Consider the following 19,562-nt stretch of genomic DNA (forward strand, 5'->3'; position numbering starts at 1 on the left):
TAGTTTATTCAAGAATTCCAAAGGTACTCTCGAAACAGTTGTAACAGTTACAGATTTTAACTTACTGGTAGTAAGCTATTTCGCGATGTTTGACAACAGGTTTAACAGATTATAAAAGCAGTAGTGGAAGAACTGAAACATATGCATGTATCCATATCTTTACAAGAAGCAGATTTATTCACATGACATAAAGTGAATGGTATTAGCCGATTTCTTGTTATTTAACATAGTGAAAACCTTGTTGCTTTCAGTAATATCTTTGTATCTTTCTGCTCAGTCGTTTACTTGTTCCTATCTATTTAAACAAATAGAAAACTTCAATTTTCATATCGTGTGTACAAAAAAGGGGGCAATACATTTTCGTATTAACCTGGTATGGCCTATTGCAAGGTGTTGTTAACTGTTATCTGAGATAAATTTAAACTGTTAACTGTTTCAACCCACTGTGTGCATTTTTGCATTTTTGTTAACAGTTTTGGCCAAAATCGAGGTGTTTTTAACATGTTAACGGATCCCCTATTGCCCCCCTCTCTATACAGTCACATTGCTAACTTTTACAGTAATTATTATGAACATCGATAGAAAATTGCACGAACTTAATGATATTATTCAGAAATTTGTCCATTATCAAAACTAATAGACAAACCGTAATCGAACCAATTTTCTAGTTAAACATAATGTTACTGAAAGAAAATAGTATGAATCAACCTCTTAAAGTTTATATGCTTGTTATATTTTACGAACATGTCAAAATATGCACGTACTAAAACAAATGAAAAGTCCACAAACACCAAAATGGCAATGTTCTATTTACATGTATGCTTCAGAAGAATCTGTTATTTTGATTGGATATCACAGCTTGTGCGTCGTACTAAAATTCACCTTTATACCCCAATGAAGTTTAACATGTTCCTTTCAACAATAATTTTTTAAACTCATCTTAATATCTTGCGGGTACCAAATTACATTATTTATACTACGTTTTCAAATGTACAAATACACAAGCCCTATTGATATGTGTAAACTCGGCATTTGAATATAGCGAGAGTGATAACTGAAACATTTCGTCGAACAATTTGTGAGAAGCGAAGTCAAATCTCAGTCACAACAAAGAAAATTCAAATTACTGAAGTACTGAACATCGGATTACCGGAAGTTCTTGTTGATGGTCCAAGCAAAAAATCACATCTCTATACATGAAACTGAGGTGAAAGTACAGATATATCTTTTTTCTGAGACAAGTTCGTCCGTGGATGATGAATAAATGATAGAAAATATAACCGCAACGTAATAACTATTATATTTTAGTGATACAAATCAGTATACCTGGGACTGTTATACTAATATAATAATAGTCCCAGAGTATACACTGGTTTTTTGTTATAAATTATATTAATATAACAGTTACATGTATATATAATTTTCATCCATTTGTATATCATTCTATTCTACTATTCTAAAAAATAGTGCAGTGCAAGTGCATGTGTCTGGTGACCCGGCCAGCCAACCAAGATGGCCGCCATGGCTAAAAATTGAACATAGGGGTACAATGCAGTTTTTGGCTTATAACTCAAAAACCAAAACATTTAGAGCTAATCTGACTGGATAAAATTGTTTATAAGGCCAAGATCTATCTGCCCTCAAATTTTCAGATGAATCGGATAACCCGTTGTTGGGTTGCTGCCCCTTAATTTATAATTTTAAGGAGATTTTGCTGTTTTTGGTTATTATCTTCAATATCATTATAGATAGAGATAAACTGTAAACAGCAATAATGTTCAGCAAAGTAAGATTTACAAATAAGTCAACATGATCGAAATGGTCAGTTGACCCCTTTAGGAGTTATTGCCCTTTATAGTCAATTTTTAACCATTTTTCGTAAATCTTAGTAATCTTTTACAAAAATCTTCTCCTCTGAAACTACTGGGCCAAATTAATCCAAACTTGGCCACAATCATCTTTGGGGTATTTAGTTTAATAAATGTGTCCGGTGATCCGGCCAACCAACCAAGATGGTCGCTACGGCTAAAAATAAAACCTAGGTGTAAAATGCAGTTTTTAGCTTATAGCATTTAGAGCAAGTTGATGGGGTAAATTGTTAATCAGGTCATGATCTATCTGCCCTGAAATTTTCAGATGGATCGGACAACCTGTTGTTGGGTTGCTGCCCCTGAATTGGTAATTTTAAGGAAATTTTGCTGTTTTTGGTTATTCAGATCTTGAATGTTATTATAGATAGAGATAAACTGTAAACATCAATAATGTACAGCAAAGTAAGACCTAAAAATAAGGCAACATGACCAAAAGGGTCAATTGACCCCCTAAGGAGTTATTGTCCTTTAGAGTCAATCTTTAACAATTTTCATAAAATTTGTAAATTTTTACTAATATTTTCAACTGAAACTACTGGGCCAAGTTCATTATAGATAGAGATAATTGTAAGCAGCAAGAATGTTCAGTAAAGTAAGATGTACAAACACATCCCTTCACCAAAACACAATTTTGTCATGAATCCATCTGCTTCTTTTGTTTAATATTCACATAGACCAAGGTCACTGTGCTTAAACGGCTGTGGGTAACTTAATTTACCCACAGCCCAAGATGGAGCCGCCTTGCGTCGGTTAGATACTTTTCTTCTATAGAATAACAATACCACAAATGCATCAATTAAACAACTGAATTTAAAAGTTGTATTGATCGTTTAGGGAAACCCCTAAACTGGAAAGGTGATTAAATTCTACAAAATAAACGATCACAGCACGATTTTAAAAACACTTAGGCTGTCCGTAACTTCAAAACAACTTGTCCGTAACTTTTTCCATCATACCAATAGAGATGTCCGTAACTTTCAAAGAATCGACATACGCGGATGTAATGTTTAAACTGTTGATAGAGATTGCATCGAATACATATTCACAAAACGAAGTAGATGTCTAGTATGATATAATTCATTGTACCGATGGAAGACAAAATTGGGAAAAATATGAAAAAAATCACGATAAATCCGCAAAACTCGGGTCTCATTTTGTATAACGTCGGGGTACCCGAATCGCCTAATTCGAAGGGTTGTTTCCGATCATAGCAGATAAACTGTTGAAACATCATTGTTCGTTTTTATTTTTGAACAAGTAGACTACACAAGTATTTTTTACACATACATGGAGCATGTATACACTTACTGATTTTCTGACAGCAACGACAATATACAAAGTTTTTTTTTATTGTCAATTATGACGCCCAATAATTTGAGCAGTACAATTAAGTTCAATTTCATACAAGTGATTACATATTGATTACATTGATTATTTAAGAGGGGGAGGACAGGGGTAAGGGAGACAGGGAGAAAGGGGGTAGGAGAAAGGAGAAAGGAGAGGAAGGCTGGGAGAAAGGAGAAAAAGTTGGAGAAAGGAGAAAAAATAAAATATCTCTCCTTTTAAAAAAATTTCTAATATTTCAAGAAAAAATATCTCAAAAGGAGATGTTTTATTCTAATGGGAGAAAGGAGAACGGGGGTAGGAGAAAGGAGAAGATGGGTGGGAGAAGGGAGAAGGGTACCCCCCTGTCCTCCCCCTCATTTAACAATTAAACAAAGTCAAGTCTTTTTCAACCAAATAAATTCTGCAGAAAAGATATATATATATATATATATATAGTTTTGCAATATAATATAGATGGACAAACTACCGGTGACTAAACTGTATCTAGAATTAATTTTCTCTCTTTGAATAAAGTACACAATAATAAACTTACTTTTTTAATTATAACATTATCCTCAGATGACATTAACCATATTAATTTTGATTTATTTGGGAGGCTTTTAAAGTTTTTGTTAACCTTATTTAAGTAATCTATATATTCAGATCTTTTACTTTCTAAAACAGGACACTGAAGAAGAAAATGAATTTCATCTTCAACTTCAGTGTTACATAATTTAAGGGTAGCGGGAATCCGGGATTTTGGAGGGGAACCCAAATTGCCCAGGCATGCAGTGGATAGACTATACGAGACTTAAGTGCACAAACTTTTCCCGTCTTTTTGAAAAAAGCCAAAAACACTTTTCTCTCATCCCCACAAAAACAAATCCCATCAGCATGGACAGTAAAATAAAAGGGGTGTCAATCTGGACACACTGGTACGTTGCGCACGGTGATATTGCGGCACCCTGGCCAAGATTTACAGTAAATGGGAAAACTTTAAAAAAGGACATTTTGTATAAATGAATAAACTTAGTTTTACAGCTAGCTGCATATTTCATTTGTATGCAAGTGAAGTTTCATTAAATCTCATTAAACTGAATAAAAAACTAAAAGACACAATAGATAAAAGTCAGTGACAATAAACGGAAAAGAGCAGTCAACATAGTGTAACAATTCGACATAGTATATAAAAATATAAATAACTACGTAGGACAACAGGGTAATTTAATAGTCTAAAAACCCTGATAACATCCAAAGAGAGAAAAAAACATACTAGGAAACATATTCAAAAAATCATAACACTATAACTAACTGGTGGGATGTATAAATACTGAGCCGCGTCAAAGAGTATTCATCAAAATACACATAGAAAGAAACAGAGGTGAAGGTAAACCGCAAACATATAATTAAACTCAAAACATTAAAGAGTATGGAAAAGCCTTGGTCTGACAAGCGAAAAACGTCGATAAGACGCACATCAGTAAATAAAAGTTCAAACCATAACCAGGATGGAGTACCACAAACCCCACATAAAACTTCTGTGGTGTAAGTATGATGCGTTGATAAAATCACATGTGGTGGTGAATGAGTAGTATAAACGGCCGCGAAGGTTACAAATATGATGTTAATTGTCTTCTAATTGTTGAAATTATAATTCTTAAAATTTTAAATCAAAAGTTACCCACATCTAAAAATAAAGTTACGGACAGTCTGCTTAGTTTCGATCAAAAAGTTACGGACATCTTGTGCATTTTTTAAAGTTGACATTGCGCTTTAGTGAACTCTATATTAACAAATTTATGGTAATTTTTAGTCTTTTCTTTATTCAATAATCCTATAAATATTTACATTCTACATGAAAAACGTCGCAAAAGATACATTTTGTATGAATTAAATATCAACGAGTTTAGAGTCCGCCATCTTGGGCTGTGGGTAACTTAAGTTACCCACAGCCGTTTAAGCACAGTGAAGGTGAGCGACACAGGCTCTTTAGAGACTTTAGTTTTTTTAAGTACAACGTTATTTAAAATTTAGATGGGTCATAGGCGGGAGAATAAAATTTGTAGAGAAAGGTTTCAAGTGTACATAGGAAAGGAAACAGAATGAAACGAAATATTCAAGTCCGGAATCAAACAGTTTTGAGCATCATACAAAACTGTTACAAAAATATGTAAAACTAAGTCAGACAGCAAACCATGGCAAACAAGGCGACTAAAGGATGATCTTGGTCTGCATTTAAGGTAACAATTGTTCGGAAGCATGTATAATGCATGCCGCAAACGTTTTAAAAGGCAAATAAAATGTTTTGATCTTAATATAAATTTTGACTTCTCTTCAAGTAAATGTATATATACTAGATTAATAGGAAGATGTGGTATGAGTGCCAATGAGACAACTCTCCATCTAAGTAACAATTTATAAAAGTAAACCATTATAGGTCAAGGTACGGCCTTCATCACGGAGCCTTGGTTCATACTGAACAGCAAGCTTTAAAGGGCCACTAGTATGTTTGACAAAAATAAATGTATTTTGCTTAGTTGGTACTATAGACCGCAGCGCTGAACCCGGTTTTTTGTTTATCACACTTTTATGCCCAATATCAAAACATGTTTTCCAACCCGAATCCATTATACTTAATCTGAGCCATCCAGTCTATTTTCTGACTACATACGGCAAACGGTTGTGTGCTAAGCGAATAATTAGAAAGTTAAGAATTTAAGTCTTCGGTTTGACCTGACCAGAAATGAAACCAAATCTTCCAAAATGTGAGGCTTTGCACGCTCACCACTACACCACCACATTAATGCCTAGTTCACACGTACATTTAATTCGAATTGAATTCGAATCGAATTCGCTGATCGCGTTCACAAACTCTTCCTTTTTAATTGAAATTGATTCGAAATGGCTAATTCGCATTAACCAATTCGCACTAGAATCCGTTTTTGTTGATACGGATAAAAAACATCGTGCGGACAGTAAAGCAAATTTGACACGCATTGCAATTCGAATTAGAATTTACGTTTGGACGTCAAACGTTTCGAATGCGAATTAAACAAATTCGAATTAGGTAATGCGAATCAAATTCGAGTTTCGTGTGAACGCAGCACGAAATTGGGTTTAACTACAGACCATCGCATTAACCAGTACAAATGGAAGTTTCAACCAACCATGACTGGCTATACAGCCCTCGCATGGTCGGCTCGGTGCCCGAAGGCGATTTGTGAGCGTTTAAATATTTTTTGCCGGCATCGGTCAGGAACATGTGGTGGTGGCCATTCTGGAGGTCGCCATCTTGGATTTGTGAGTTCTTTTTGGTTTTTTTACTATTTTGCTGTTATTTCTTCACAACGGCTGCTTTCAATGTCAGTTTGGTCAGCTTGGCAGCCCGCTAACCTCGATGATGGAGTACTGGTAGATGATTCTTGGACGTAGTGCTAAAGATGACAGGAAGCGTTATCAGGACCAAAGCCGTGAGGCAGTGAAATGAAGGTCAATCATCTAACACTTAGGAAAAGCCTTCGGACGTTAATCGGCATAACAGTTACACTCCCTCATGATACAATGTGTTTTGGAGTGCATGTTAATGCGGGCCCGCCTACTACTACGTCTACTGTACGGCGTTGGATTGGTTTCTGCCATCTAAAGTAGTAAGTCGTTGATCATCTAACTGTAAACCCTCATCGAAGAAAGCGGGTAAAGGAGAGCTGGCCCAGCACGTCCGTTCAGCTGTAATGACTGAGACGTGTCTGAATAAATGGATGAATTGAAAGATTGATTAACCAGTATACACATTAACCAGTATACACAACGCCACAGGTAGACCAGCGCACTTCAGCGTACCCTTTAATGCACTTCAGCGTATCTAACAACAAGATAGCGTCACAATGGCACATCGCACTTCGGCCAAATCGTAAAAATATAGGTTCAGTGCCAAGGCATGTTTTTCCATCTAGACTGGCTATGTATTATGACGTTACTGTACCCTAACGTCATAGTGTAGGCTTACTGCAAGAAAGTGTTAGCGGAAAAACGCGGGGAAAATAAAAATTTACGAAAAAGTCCAAATATTGTTTTTTTTTGCGAATAACCACAGTTTTTACCGTATTTACATACATATGTATATTTCTTCTTTAACAAAGATTTTTAAAGTCTTATAAAACTTCAAATGGAACAAAAAATGAAAACAATATTTCAAATAAAAAACCTATACAAGTTCATACATAAACTTTATAACGAAAATCTTTTATTTTGTCAATATTTCAATGATATATATGTACCTTTACTGCAATTGAATTGTATCGTCTTCCTTATAATTATTCGCATTTTTTTCGTATACATCATGTGATTTGTGATTTATTTGGCAATTAAAAAGTGTTACGAACAACAGTTACTGATAGAACAAAAAGTCATGTAAAAATCACATGACTAAATTATAATCCGATGATATGGACGTACATAATATCAAATAATTTTGATTCAGGTACTTGGTCATTTCTACCACGAACGTTTTGGTTGCCTTATTTCTACTTTTGCATTCACGATGTTAATTTCATACAACTGTTGTGTCAATTTTCAATGATTTGTAACTAAAAGGCTTGAGAGTTGTGGTTTGTATATAATTATACGAAATGAATGCAAATGACGATGAATTTAACGCCGAAAAAAATCGGCTTCTGCGGTTCTTGCAAAATGTGATCGTCAGTAAATTTTGCAGGCATTTCGTATACATTTTAACACACAGTGAACAATTGTTCAATGAAAGAACATTTATTTAATTCTCCTTTCCCTTGTACGATACATACTCATAGCGTCGATATTTGAATATTGGAACATTAAATTGCTTAGCCAAGAGACCAAATGTTTTAAGAACATGCATGTTTAGTCGCAACATATTTCAACTAATTTTTAATTCTCATCTAACTAACAACAATAACCTTCCCGGTAGAAACAATTTTAACTACACTCCGACAGCGAAATTTCGGATTTATTCAATCGCAATTAGTAAGAACTCGCAATCAAACATGCATGCTGCAATGCATTCCTGCAAAAAGTTCTTATTTCGAGGTAAAAGTTTGGATGCTGGTAGAGTCAGTGTCAGGATAAATCATGCTCACTATAGTATATTATACTTTTTTGTACATGTATATATATAGTATATAGAGAGAAAAGACGTGCAGTCAATCAAATACCACCATGTCAACCCAAGGGTTGTTGTTCAGTGGTTGTCGTTTGTTGATGTGGTTCATAGATGCTTCTCGATTTTTTTAAATTCATATATATAGATTAGACCGTTTCCTACTTGAATTATTTTACACGGGTCATTTTGGGAGCGTTGTACCTTTTTGTTCTGTGTACTATGCATGTATGATCTTTAATTTTTTTTTTTTTTTATACATTTTGAATTGATGGAGAATTAATGTCTTGTTAACACTCATACCACATCTTCTTATTTAAATTACTTCGTAAAAAATACCAATGTCGTATGTCACAGCTTCTTTACTTCTACATCACTTGCTAAACATCTTTTTACAACTCGGCGCACATTTTACAGGAACTGTTCGCCAAAACAGGAACATGCCGAACATGATAAAACATACCATATCAAGTGCACGTGGATATACATTTTATAAACTCTCAAGGGACACATTCTATGATGTTTGCATATTGCGAAAGAGCACAAAGAAAATTGTTTTGAATTTAAGCCCCAACAAAACGGCTGTCCTAGACAACGGAAATAAACCCCGAGTAAAGAAATTTTATTTAAACGACAAAAAGACAAAGAACGAGTCTTCAAAAACTACTCAAAAACTGAAGACCGAGTAACAAAAACCCTTTACCGAAACAGAAAGGGAAGCCGATACTGCTCAACATGTGCCCACCGTTGCATGTATCTCTTATATAAAATAAATTGAAGTTTTACTAAGATAAATTCTAAAAGTTATGGCACTGATTTTCAAAATGAAGTCGTGGATTCAAGCTTTGCGCCTGGTCACTATTAAAAACTTTACTACTTTTCCGCTTAGCACGCGCTGTTTATGAGTAAAGAAATTCTGTTCGTCCAGGAGTCGAAATTATGTGTTCGCGTAGGGTAACTTGTTGTTCAACAGAGTTTTAAAACTCATTTTTTGAACTAGCAAGTAAAATAAACAGACACAGCGAGTCGGTCTATTATAAAGCTTGGTAAATATTCAAATCTCATATACCATCTCCTCGTCATAAATATGCATTTAACCTACCTCTTTAAAAAAATGTTCCCGTTTATTTTTTAATGATTTTTTTTTATCATTATTAAAAATCAGTTCAAAATGTGCCATGAGAGATTCAAGGGTAACTGTCAAAAACTTTTATCCACGGCTTAGTGTACCCTACACCCCGTTAAAAATAAGTCAAATTTCAATAAAAGATATATAAAAAATGAAGAAAAAAACCCGTTGCCTTCACTTTAAACTTTGTGGATCACCTTCTCTAAAAATTGCCAGATTTAGACTGAGACCTCCGGGTGTACCTGGATACTTCAGGGTGTTAAAATATTCATATCTACGGATATGCACGTAGATAAGACTTAGTTATAATGTCCTCCGCATGGCAAAGAAAATAAAAAAATATACAACAATGAAAGCGAACTAGATTATGATAGCTAAACTAAATGTTGAGAGAATAAAAAAGATATGTATAAAAGACATAAAGCATAATTTGATTTATTAGAAAAATATATTATCTTATTGATAAACTATTTTTCAGTTGTGTATTTAGTATAGGCAACTTTTAAAAAAATTACAATATTCCAATAATTTGGCGCGCTTTGTGCATTTCAAAGAAGCACGGACAATGACGTTACGTCATAGTACATTTCATAGCATCAGAGTAAAAAAAACAATGGCCCAAAAGTGGCCCCGTGGCACTGAACGTAGTATGAAAAAAATGGCCCAAAAGTGGCCCATGGCACAGAGATGGTTAACAACGCACTTCAGCGCGGACCATCGAACCGCGATAGTCACGCTGAAGTGCGATGGTACACGCTGAAGTACTTTGTTTAACAACGCCAAAGTGCGATGTGCCATTGTGACGCTATCTTGTTGTTAGATACGCTGAAGTGCGTTGAAGGGTACGCTGAAGTGCGATGGTCTACCTGTGTCGTACCATCGCGGTTCAAAGTCTTACATATATATATATCTAACGACAAAACATTTTCATATTTTAATTTGTGTTTAAAAAATTAAATAGGAGTCTCCATTAAAAAAATGAATTAAGAACAAGCGACAAGGAATGTTATTTTGCACTAGATAATGTCCGCAGATCAATGATTTTTATAGATCGGTTGAAAACACAAAACTAATTTGCATAATGGAAATTTAGGCGATAGAAATACATCGGAATGACCTCAAGGTCATCTCGATGTAAAAAAATTTGCATATAAGCAATTATAAGCAACCCTACGGCCTTCGACAAATAGCAAAACTCATACCGTTTACGGCTGTAAAAGGCCCCGATATGAAAAATATGAAACAATTCAATTGAGAAAAATAACCAAAGCTTATTTTACTTTAAATTAATTAGATTACTTTATTTCCGGGAACGATTAATGAGCGTTTGTTTTATAGAATAAGACACCATTGTGAATAGACTTTCGTTACAGCAGTGGTTAAAGTGGTTAGATATATTTTTCATTCATTGTATTGTACATTTGAATAATTAGAAGACTTCATTTCAATGACCATTCAAAGAAGCATTGTTTCTATACACTGAGAAACCACGGTAAATACTTTTAAACATACTTCACAGCAGTGGTTTAAGTGAAGATACTTTATTTTTACAAGTTTATTATATTTTTAAGTAATGTCACTTGAAATGCACTTGAAGTCCCTTTATTTTTCATTTCTTATAGTTTAAGAAAAATGATTGCTTCATGGATGACTCCATAGTTATACAATAAGCTTACAAATCTGCCAAGTTCGGTTATCAATATTTTGGGTTTTTATCATAACATGAAAGAAATGAAATTTTCTCCCTATTTACCCCAAGCATGAATTAATGTAATTTGCTATCATATGATTGTTCCAATATTGACTTTTGAGTTTTTATTGTCAAATTTATTGATTTTGAACCTCAATTTGCCATAACATAATGAGATCTGATACTTATTTTTTTTACTCTATGCTATTCAAAATGTTGAAAAAGAAATCAATTAGTTCATTTTAATACTGATGCTGTTCTTCAAGCTAGACAGCTGGCCGAGGGAGCGGAAGGTTAGTGGTGTTCCAGATGGTGAAGTTGAAATCATCCCGTCGTAAATTTAACGGACGCCATCACGAGTTGCATTGGTTGACCGTTATGGAATAACCGTTTTACAAATGCTATCGGATATGTTCCGGACGTCGTAACAACAATCCCCTTCCCTGTGACCTACCGAAATAGACTTTTTACCGGATTTGACTTGTTATAACACGAGCAACACGACGGGTGCCACATGTGGAGCAGGATCTGCTTACCCTTCCGGAGCACATGAGATCACCCCTAGTTTTTGGTGGGCCGGTTCGTGTTGCTTATTCTTTAGTTTTCTATGATGTGTCATGTGTACTATTGTTTGTCTGTTTGTCTTTTTCATTTTTAGCCATGGCGTTGTCAGTTTATTTTCGATTTATGAGTTTGACTGTCCCTCTGGTACCTTTCGTCCCTCTTTTTTAATGGATGCAAGTTCAGAAGCTGTGACAACTGAATGATTGTATCTGCTAAGCCAGCATATTCTCCTGAGTCCAAATAATATGATATATGAAATGATAAAAATATGCTTTGTCCCCGTAGCTTCAAGTAAGCGGCCTGATTCTACAATATTTTTGAAATGTTTTTTAAGGGGTTTGCGTTTCTCAGTCGTTATAGTTTTCTATTGTTGTGTTTGTAGACTATTGTTTTGATTTTTTTGTTTCGTTTTATTGGATATTATTTGCCATGCCGTTGTGATTTTGTCTTCTGGTAATAAGTTTGAATATACAATCGTTATCACTCGTCTTTCGTGTTCAATCAGAAAACTATTAGAAATTTAGAATATTTACCCAATCTTGCCAATATAAAGAATACTCGAATGTTTAGGAAAGTTCCTTTGAATCATTTAGTTGTTGCATGATTGAAGTAGTTGATGAATGACCAAACAGATGATCCAAGATGCTCACTTTATCACAGCTAATTCTTGAAACTAGAATTGAGAATGAAAAAGGGGAGTGTTGTAACTACTGGTTTGTATACATTATCTCCCTTTCTTGGAAAAAGTATCGTTATCTTCTTTCATGGGCGATAAAGAATTTGATTTTTCAAAATCAAATTTGCTTAGAAATGAAATGTATATGATAACACAACATGTATTGCAAAATAGGAAATGAACGCAGTTTACTAGTTGTCTGTGTTTCCTTGTTGATCCTATATGAGGGTTTGGATGGGGTTAAATGATTAAAGAATAATGCCCTTAAAAATGAAGATTAGAGAATAACGGGCCATAAAATGAAGATTAGAAAAAAAGGGGTTAATTTTTTGAAGATTAGATAAAAAAAAAGGGTTAATTTTTTAATGATTAGAGAAAAAAAGGGGTGAAAATTAAATGTTTACAGAATAACAGACCCCCCCCCCCCCCCCCATCCAGACCCTCCTATATGATTTTTGCACAGTAAAGAAGAATATCATGGTCATGGTTTATTTGTTAGTTTTTTTTGTAGTATTTATCAAAATTATCTGTGTATAAGATTTTTTTTATATTGTTTGTTCAATTATGCTATATAACGTGTTACAACAATTGATAAATGTGCATGATTGTTGAATTCTTGAGAATGTAAATGGTAGCCACAAACATGTATATAAAGCATACACAAAAAAAAACCCCAATCATTCATTTTAAAATATGCATTATTTCCCCCTTATGATAACTACACCATTATGCAGGCCCTTTCCCTCCATTTTAATGTAACATAAAGGTTTACACCATCAACACTAAATAGCTTATTACTATTAAAACTTTCTTTGATATGATTATACACCTGATGAAGCAGAACAGCGTGTGTCTTGTTGGGACGAACCCGATATTCCGACCACCACTACTTGTCCGACTAGTGAGACGGACTAGTCGAACACTCCATTAGTCCGACACTTATTAGTCCTGCAGCCCACTAGTTCAACATGCATTCGTGAGTCCGACAACCCTATTTATAACCCGAAGCCAAAAAGTTTAAAAACAAACAAACATAAGTTGATTCACCTTTATCAGTTCTGGGGGTCATTGACACAGTCAGTAAGTCTAGCTTGTCTCGATCTAAAGAAATACCTATATTTTAAAAACTTTAATATGACATGTGATATATTGAGGTATATATGTTTAAAAAAAGATCAAAGACAATTGCCTGTGGTTCTGATTCCAGTTTAGACCAGCTAATGTAAAATTGTAATCAGTCACACATCTATAGTATGTAAACTTGAACTTTCTGTAAATATTGACCTTAAGTTGGAATAAGGTAAGAGGACTTCAATTACTCACCAGAAAATATTTGTTTCGATCTTTCGTCAATTTGCATTTATTTAACTCTGATCATATCTCCCATTCTCTTCATCCTCATCTTCAATTATTTTTTTTTTAATTTGGCGTATAAATATTTGCATACGCCTTGCCTGAGCTATTCATTTTCCTTTCTTGCAAGTCTTTCGATATCGCGCCTTTCTCTCGCCAAGAATAAGTTTCATTTTCTCATCCATCATTGCTTTTTTGCTAGGTCGAGTGTGGATCCCGAATGTTGAAAGAAATGTACCGTCCCCAAAAATGATACATGCACCGACACCCTCCACAATCACTGAAAAAGGGGGGGGGGGGGGGGTAGGATGGGTCCTGCTCCCGAAATCTCGGGCTTAAAAATACGAAATCCCGAGGTCCCGAATTTAAATAAATTTGATATCCCGACATCCTGAAATCCGAAAAAAGAATTCCCGGATGCCGAAAGGGTCAATCCCGAAACCCCCCTGCCCCCCCCCCCCTTTTGCCCCCCCCCCCACCCCCCACCCACCCTAAATTTGACTCTGATAATCACGGTCAGATGAATGAATGCATTATGATCGGTGCTTCATTATAGCCTGAATTGGTTTTTTTTATTTATCCCATACCATCCATAATTATTGACTCTCCTGGATTAATTCTAATTAGATCAGCCCCCTTAGGTTAAATAACAGCAATGACTTGAATGTTCTGTTTTTTCAACTTATGTCTACACCTACGGAGTATTACGTATCCAATACACTATTGATTCCTAAATTATACTACATTAATGAACTCTTGAACTCAACTGGTTTCCAATCATATTTAGAAGATTTTGCTATGAGGCCACAACAGGAAAATTTCCAATTCTGTAGTAGCTGTCAAAACGGCGGGTTTAAAGTGGTGACATGCATCGCTGTGACCGGGTGTATAATTTATTCTGTGTAATGTTTGTAAATATTGTGTTATAGTTGTTGACAGTATTACCTGTCATTTGACAGAGTTAAATAGAATCCTGAGACACCACTGACAAAGAAGTGGAGTAAAAATATTGCGCAAAGCCAAAGGGTTACTGAGTCTGATTTTTGTGTTACGCAACGTAAGAAAAACGAGCAATTCCTGGTTTTATCTGCAAAGGTAATTTCTTATATTTTTTTTATAGAAATGTTGTAAAGATCCTCATGCAATTTGTGGAGGGACCCCATTTTTCCATTTTATGTTTTTTTGTTGTTAGTAAATTTTATATTTCCAACATATATACATACACCTAATCGCTATTTGTCCCCATTACTGGATATCAAACAGGTTCCCGTCAATTTTCGTCACAAAACAAAACATCTGACGCTATAATGGAAAAGTGATTGTTGTATGCGTTAAAAGTTCCAGCGGCTGGTTCAGCCGAAACTTTGACATCATAATTTAAAGAATTTTGACGTCACAACTATAAAAAGTAAATGTTGCTTGACGTCAAAAGCAGGGGCGTAGCTACCCAGAGGCACAACAGCATGTGCATCCACGTCGTTTTCACAAAAAAAAAAAAAAAAAAAAAAAAGCAGAGAGATGAGTTGGTCAATCGGAATCGGAGACTGTTGGTGTCTTTTCTGTCTATCCCGGATATTAGTTTGACAACCTAGTTACAAGTGTTGAAGAAGCTGTTCATTCAGAAAAAGATCGTAGCTCCGAAGTTGCTTGCACATTGATTCGGCATGCAAAAAAAGAAGTGGCAAAATAAAAATTTATAAATTGAATGTTAAAGGAAACACCTATGTTGTCACTTTTTTTAATTGATGAAATATCATTAAATAACGACATTTGGTTTTAAAATAATTTTTTTGTTTGGAGATTATGACAAAATCGGAAGGTTTCTTGTATCTTTTACAAGATTTTTACTTTTGAATATGTAATACTCAGTCTAAGATATGTAGTTTTGGAGCACATTTTACTCTGTACAGTTCATCAGTTTGGAATGAGATGTACCAATCGGCATAAGAATTATCAGATCCCTTCGATATCGTTGAAAATATGCTGAGGCGATGTGGTTGACAGACTACCATGACTACCGGAGCCAATCACCCTGCAACCAAGCCAAAACAGTATTGGAAAGTCTCATTATTTTTTGCGTTCATAGACCATATGATAAGGCAACTGGAGAGTGGAGTCGCATCAAGTTATCAGAAAATCGCTTCTTTGTGCTGTATCTGCTTCATTGCGTTGTAGGAAATATCACAAACGAACAAATCGCAATATTTTCTGAAACATATGAAACTGACCTAGCATGTAATTTTGACGAATTAAGAAATATAATTGCTTATGTACATAGTGTAAGCGGGATAAGGGAATCTGACAAAAATCAGTAAGCGGGATCCGGGATCAAAGGTATGTTTGTTAGCAGTCTGTTCCCCAGGAAATGCAGCATATTATAGGAGGGTGGCAAAGGGTTATTTCGTGCAATGTGTTTTGCCTTTTTTTTCACATATAGCCGTGAAAAAGGTTCGTTATTCACCGTGTTTCATGAAATCAGTAAAAAGATCAATGTGCAAGATTTTTTTAATTGTTCGTTCATTGTGAAATGGCAATTTTATTTCGCGTTCTTCCGTGCAGATACCCCTTATTTACGCCCCTCTTATAAGTATGGTATAAATGTACACTCCTACTATACATGTACCAAGAGGCTGTACAATGTATGTGAAGCCTTTAATTAAAGTGATATTTGATAAAAATATAGAATTTACAAAATGTATAATGATAATAATAAATGGGATGACAGAAAGTCTAAAAACAAGACCGGAGAATATCTTACCAAATATATCTGACAATATTCATACATCTTCAACAGAACCAATTCATGGTTTAATTATTGAGATGTATTGAGATCAGAAAATGCACTATGAGCTTTATTAAGGCTCTTTGACAACTGTGGATTCATTTATTAGGCCAAATAAAAAAGTATGTGTGGTTCCAGTTACATCTGAAAAAAAGTTAGGGTAGGTACGCAGGGATATTTTTTTATTTTATGTTGTTTTTTTTACATTGAGTCTATGGGAGCAACATTCTGACTTTAACAGTGCTTAATGAAAAATGACAATCAAATCTTTAGGGCAGCTATTTTTCAGCCGAAAAAATGTAGGGACGGTAGGGTTACTGGAACCACACATATATTTTTATTTGGCCTTATTCAGCCTAAAGAAAATTGTTCATTCCTTTAACATTTGATTTCATGGTTCATGGTATTCAACCATTCAATAATCCACAGTATTCACTAATTGCTAAAAATAAAAAAGTTATTGAATACATAATTACACCTTATGTAAGAATCCTGGATTCTGATTGGTCGATAGCCAGCATATTTTTCACCAATTTACTGTTATCAAATGAATATCGTTCATATTTTAACGCGGCCGGGGTATTTGCCAAATGCCTTTTTTACCCTCTCTGCCGTGGTATTTGCCAAAAAATACTCTTTCCGACTGGACGCTTGTAACGTCACGATCATCAATGCGTTTTTGAACATTAACATTCAGTGTAATTAAACAGATATATCATGTTCTTGAGGTGTATTTGCAAATAATTCTAAAATTTTTTAATACACTGTTATGAATTTCCCTCGCCTTATGGCTCGCGAAATTTAACATTCTCTCTACTTGTATTTTTCGCAAATACCCCTCCTTAACATGATATATCTATTTATTCATGCATTTTTTACATGGAAGACTAAAGGCAAAAGTTTAAATAAATGTATTTTTGCATTGTTTCTCTATACCCCATTTGGGTTATTATAACCCAGATGTTATATGTATTTATATAGAAAAATATCGATGTGCACAATAACATGTACTTAAATATCCAATTTAATCTTAATCCACCTTCCATTTTCATATAATCATACATGTATATATACATAAGCTTATATGGAAATAAATTATTTAATCTGGATATATATGTTATAATTAATGCAAATGACATAATCCTATTATTCAATCCCCGAAATTAGGATTACTATGGTCCGTATGGAGGAACACTAGAAACATGATAAAGCTCATTCTAAAACTAATAATTTCATGAAATAGTGTACTCTCTGAATGTCATTGTGATAGTCAGACAATGTTCTGTAACTAACTAACTTCAAAAATTACTTCATGTACAGAATATTAATTCTGCCATGAAGGATTCCATGAAAAAAAAAACCAACTTAGATTTCAATAAAACTGTCACAATTTCAAATTCAAATGATTAAAGAAACCTTATTAATTATTATCATTATAAACTGATAAAGAGGAAGTCACATACATTGTAAGTCAATTTCAGGCAATGTAATGTACATGTATCAGGAAAGGTTTCAAGGAACCATGGGAAATGCTACTTTTTGTACCCCATCTATGGGCATATAGTTTTCTGATCTATTCTGTCCGTTTGTTTGTTTCGTTTGTCCGTCCGTCTGTCCTGCTTCAGGTTAAAGTTTTTGATCGAGGTAGTTTTTGATGAAGTTGGAAGTCCAATCAACCTGAAACTTAGTACACATATGTTCCCTATGATATGATCTTTCTAATTTTAATGTCAAATCAGAAATTCTAATATGACGTGCTTCTTAAGCTTTGTAAAGAAACCATACTTTATTATCCAATAAAATTAGTTTGCACATGCGTATATTGACTACGGCAGAAAAATGAATTTCGTCAAATTGATATGCATTTAATGTATTTCCTTAAATTAAACCACTTTCAAACACTAAAATGATACACATTTTGTTCCTTATACTTTTACAATGACAACAATGTGTTACAATTCGTAATTGACATATTTGACCTAGATACCGCATCGTTCATGTTGGCTGTTCTAACTTCAAAACCCCTCCCTCTGAAAAACACGTTTCATCTCTCCTTTTAAAAAGGCATGTCATTGTATAGAATAATTTCATTGAAACATATGTTCCGATGATAAAATATAAAATCAAGTATAGGTTATTATTACTGTTGTACTGAAATGACAAAATTGTTTCATATATTTCTGATAAAATGGATTGACCCTAGCAGGGAATCGAACCCCATTCTCCTATAAAAAAAAAAAATAGGCGTAATTACCAATATACCACCAAGGTTTCCAATCCATTTTACAAATGCAACAAGATTGTCACCCAGTATTAATTTTAATCATCATGTAATACAGCATTTGAAATCGTCAGATGCACAAAGGCGTGCCCTTTGATCAACTTTACAAGGTGTAACCACCGCAAGTATAAATGGATCTTTGTCAAAGGGCCCCTCCTTCCAAGTCTCAAATGTCAGCACAACTTTATCAAGGAATCCTCTATCAAATATAAACATATTTACCAATGCTACACTATTAACTGGCGAAATATTTACGATTAATTTAGTAAAATAAAGACCTACCCGATTCTCCTTGTGCGTCCACCGCCATTGACAACTGACTTGAAAATGTGCGTGTCAGAAATTGACCTCAAAGGAAAAGACTGTTGTAATATAAATTTTCTGTTATATTGTGACTCAAATATTGTTTTAGTTAGGCTGATAAATTAATTTGTTAATTTCTGTTTCAATTTTGAATTTTAGAAACCTACAACTTTGCGAAATTAAACTGGTTTGAACTAGTTGGATAAAAATCGACAGCGAGGTTGATGGAAGAGCCTACACGAAGATCGTACACTTATACACAGCGAACATAGAAATTACCGTAATTGTCCTATTCAGAATCGAAATAATTGATGCCAGCTATACTTTATTTTAGTTTTAACATGGGTAGGCATTATATTCGTGTTATTTTAGCCCTCGCTATCGCTCTGGCAAAAATAATCACGAATATAATGCCTACCCATGTTAAAACTACAATAAAGTATAGCTGGCATC

The 19,562-nt window shown here is 34.4% G+C and overlaps 1 protein-coding gene across 2 annotated transcripts in view; it reads left to right on the forward strand.

Moving 5' to 3' along the window:
* Positions 1-14,553: 14,553 nt before the first annotated feature.
* Positions 14,554-19,562, forward strand: part of LOC139529112 (sodium- and chloride-dependent GABA transporter ine-like) — a 48,775-nt gene continuing 43,766 nt past the window's right edge. For both annotated transcript variants that reach the window (XM_071325390.1, XM_071325392.1), the window contains exon 1: positions 14,554-14,838. The gene's annotated coding sequence lies outside the window, so the exon portion shown is untranslated. The remainder of the gene's footprint in view (positions 14,839-19,562) is intronic.

Source organism: Mytilus edulis, chromosome 6 (assembly GCF_963676685.1).
Source record: "Mytilus edulis chromosome 6, xbMytEdul2.2, whole genome shotgun sequence".
NCBI lineage: Eukaryota > Metazoa > Mollusca > Bivalvia > Mytilida > Mytilidae > Mytilus > Mytilus edulis.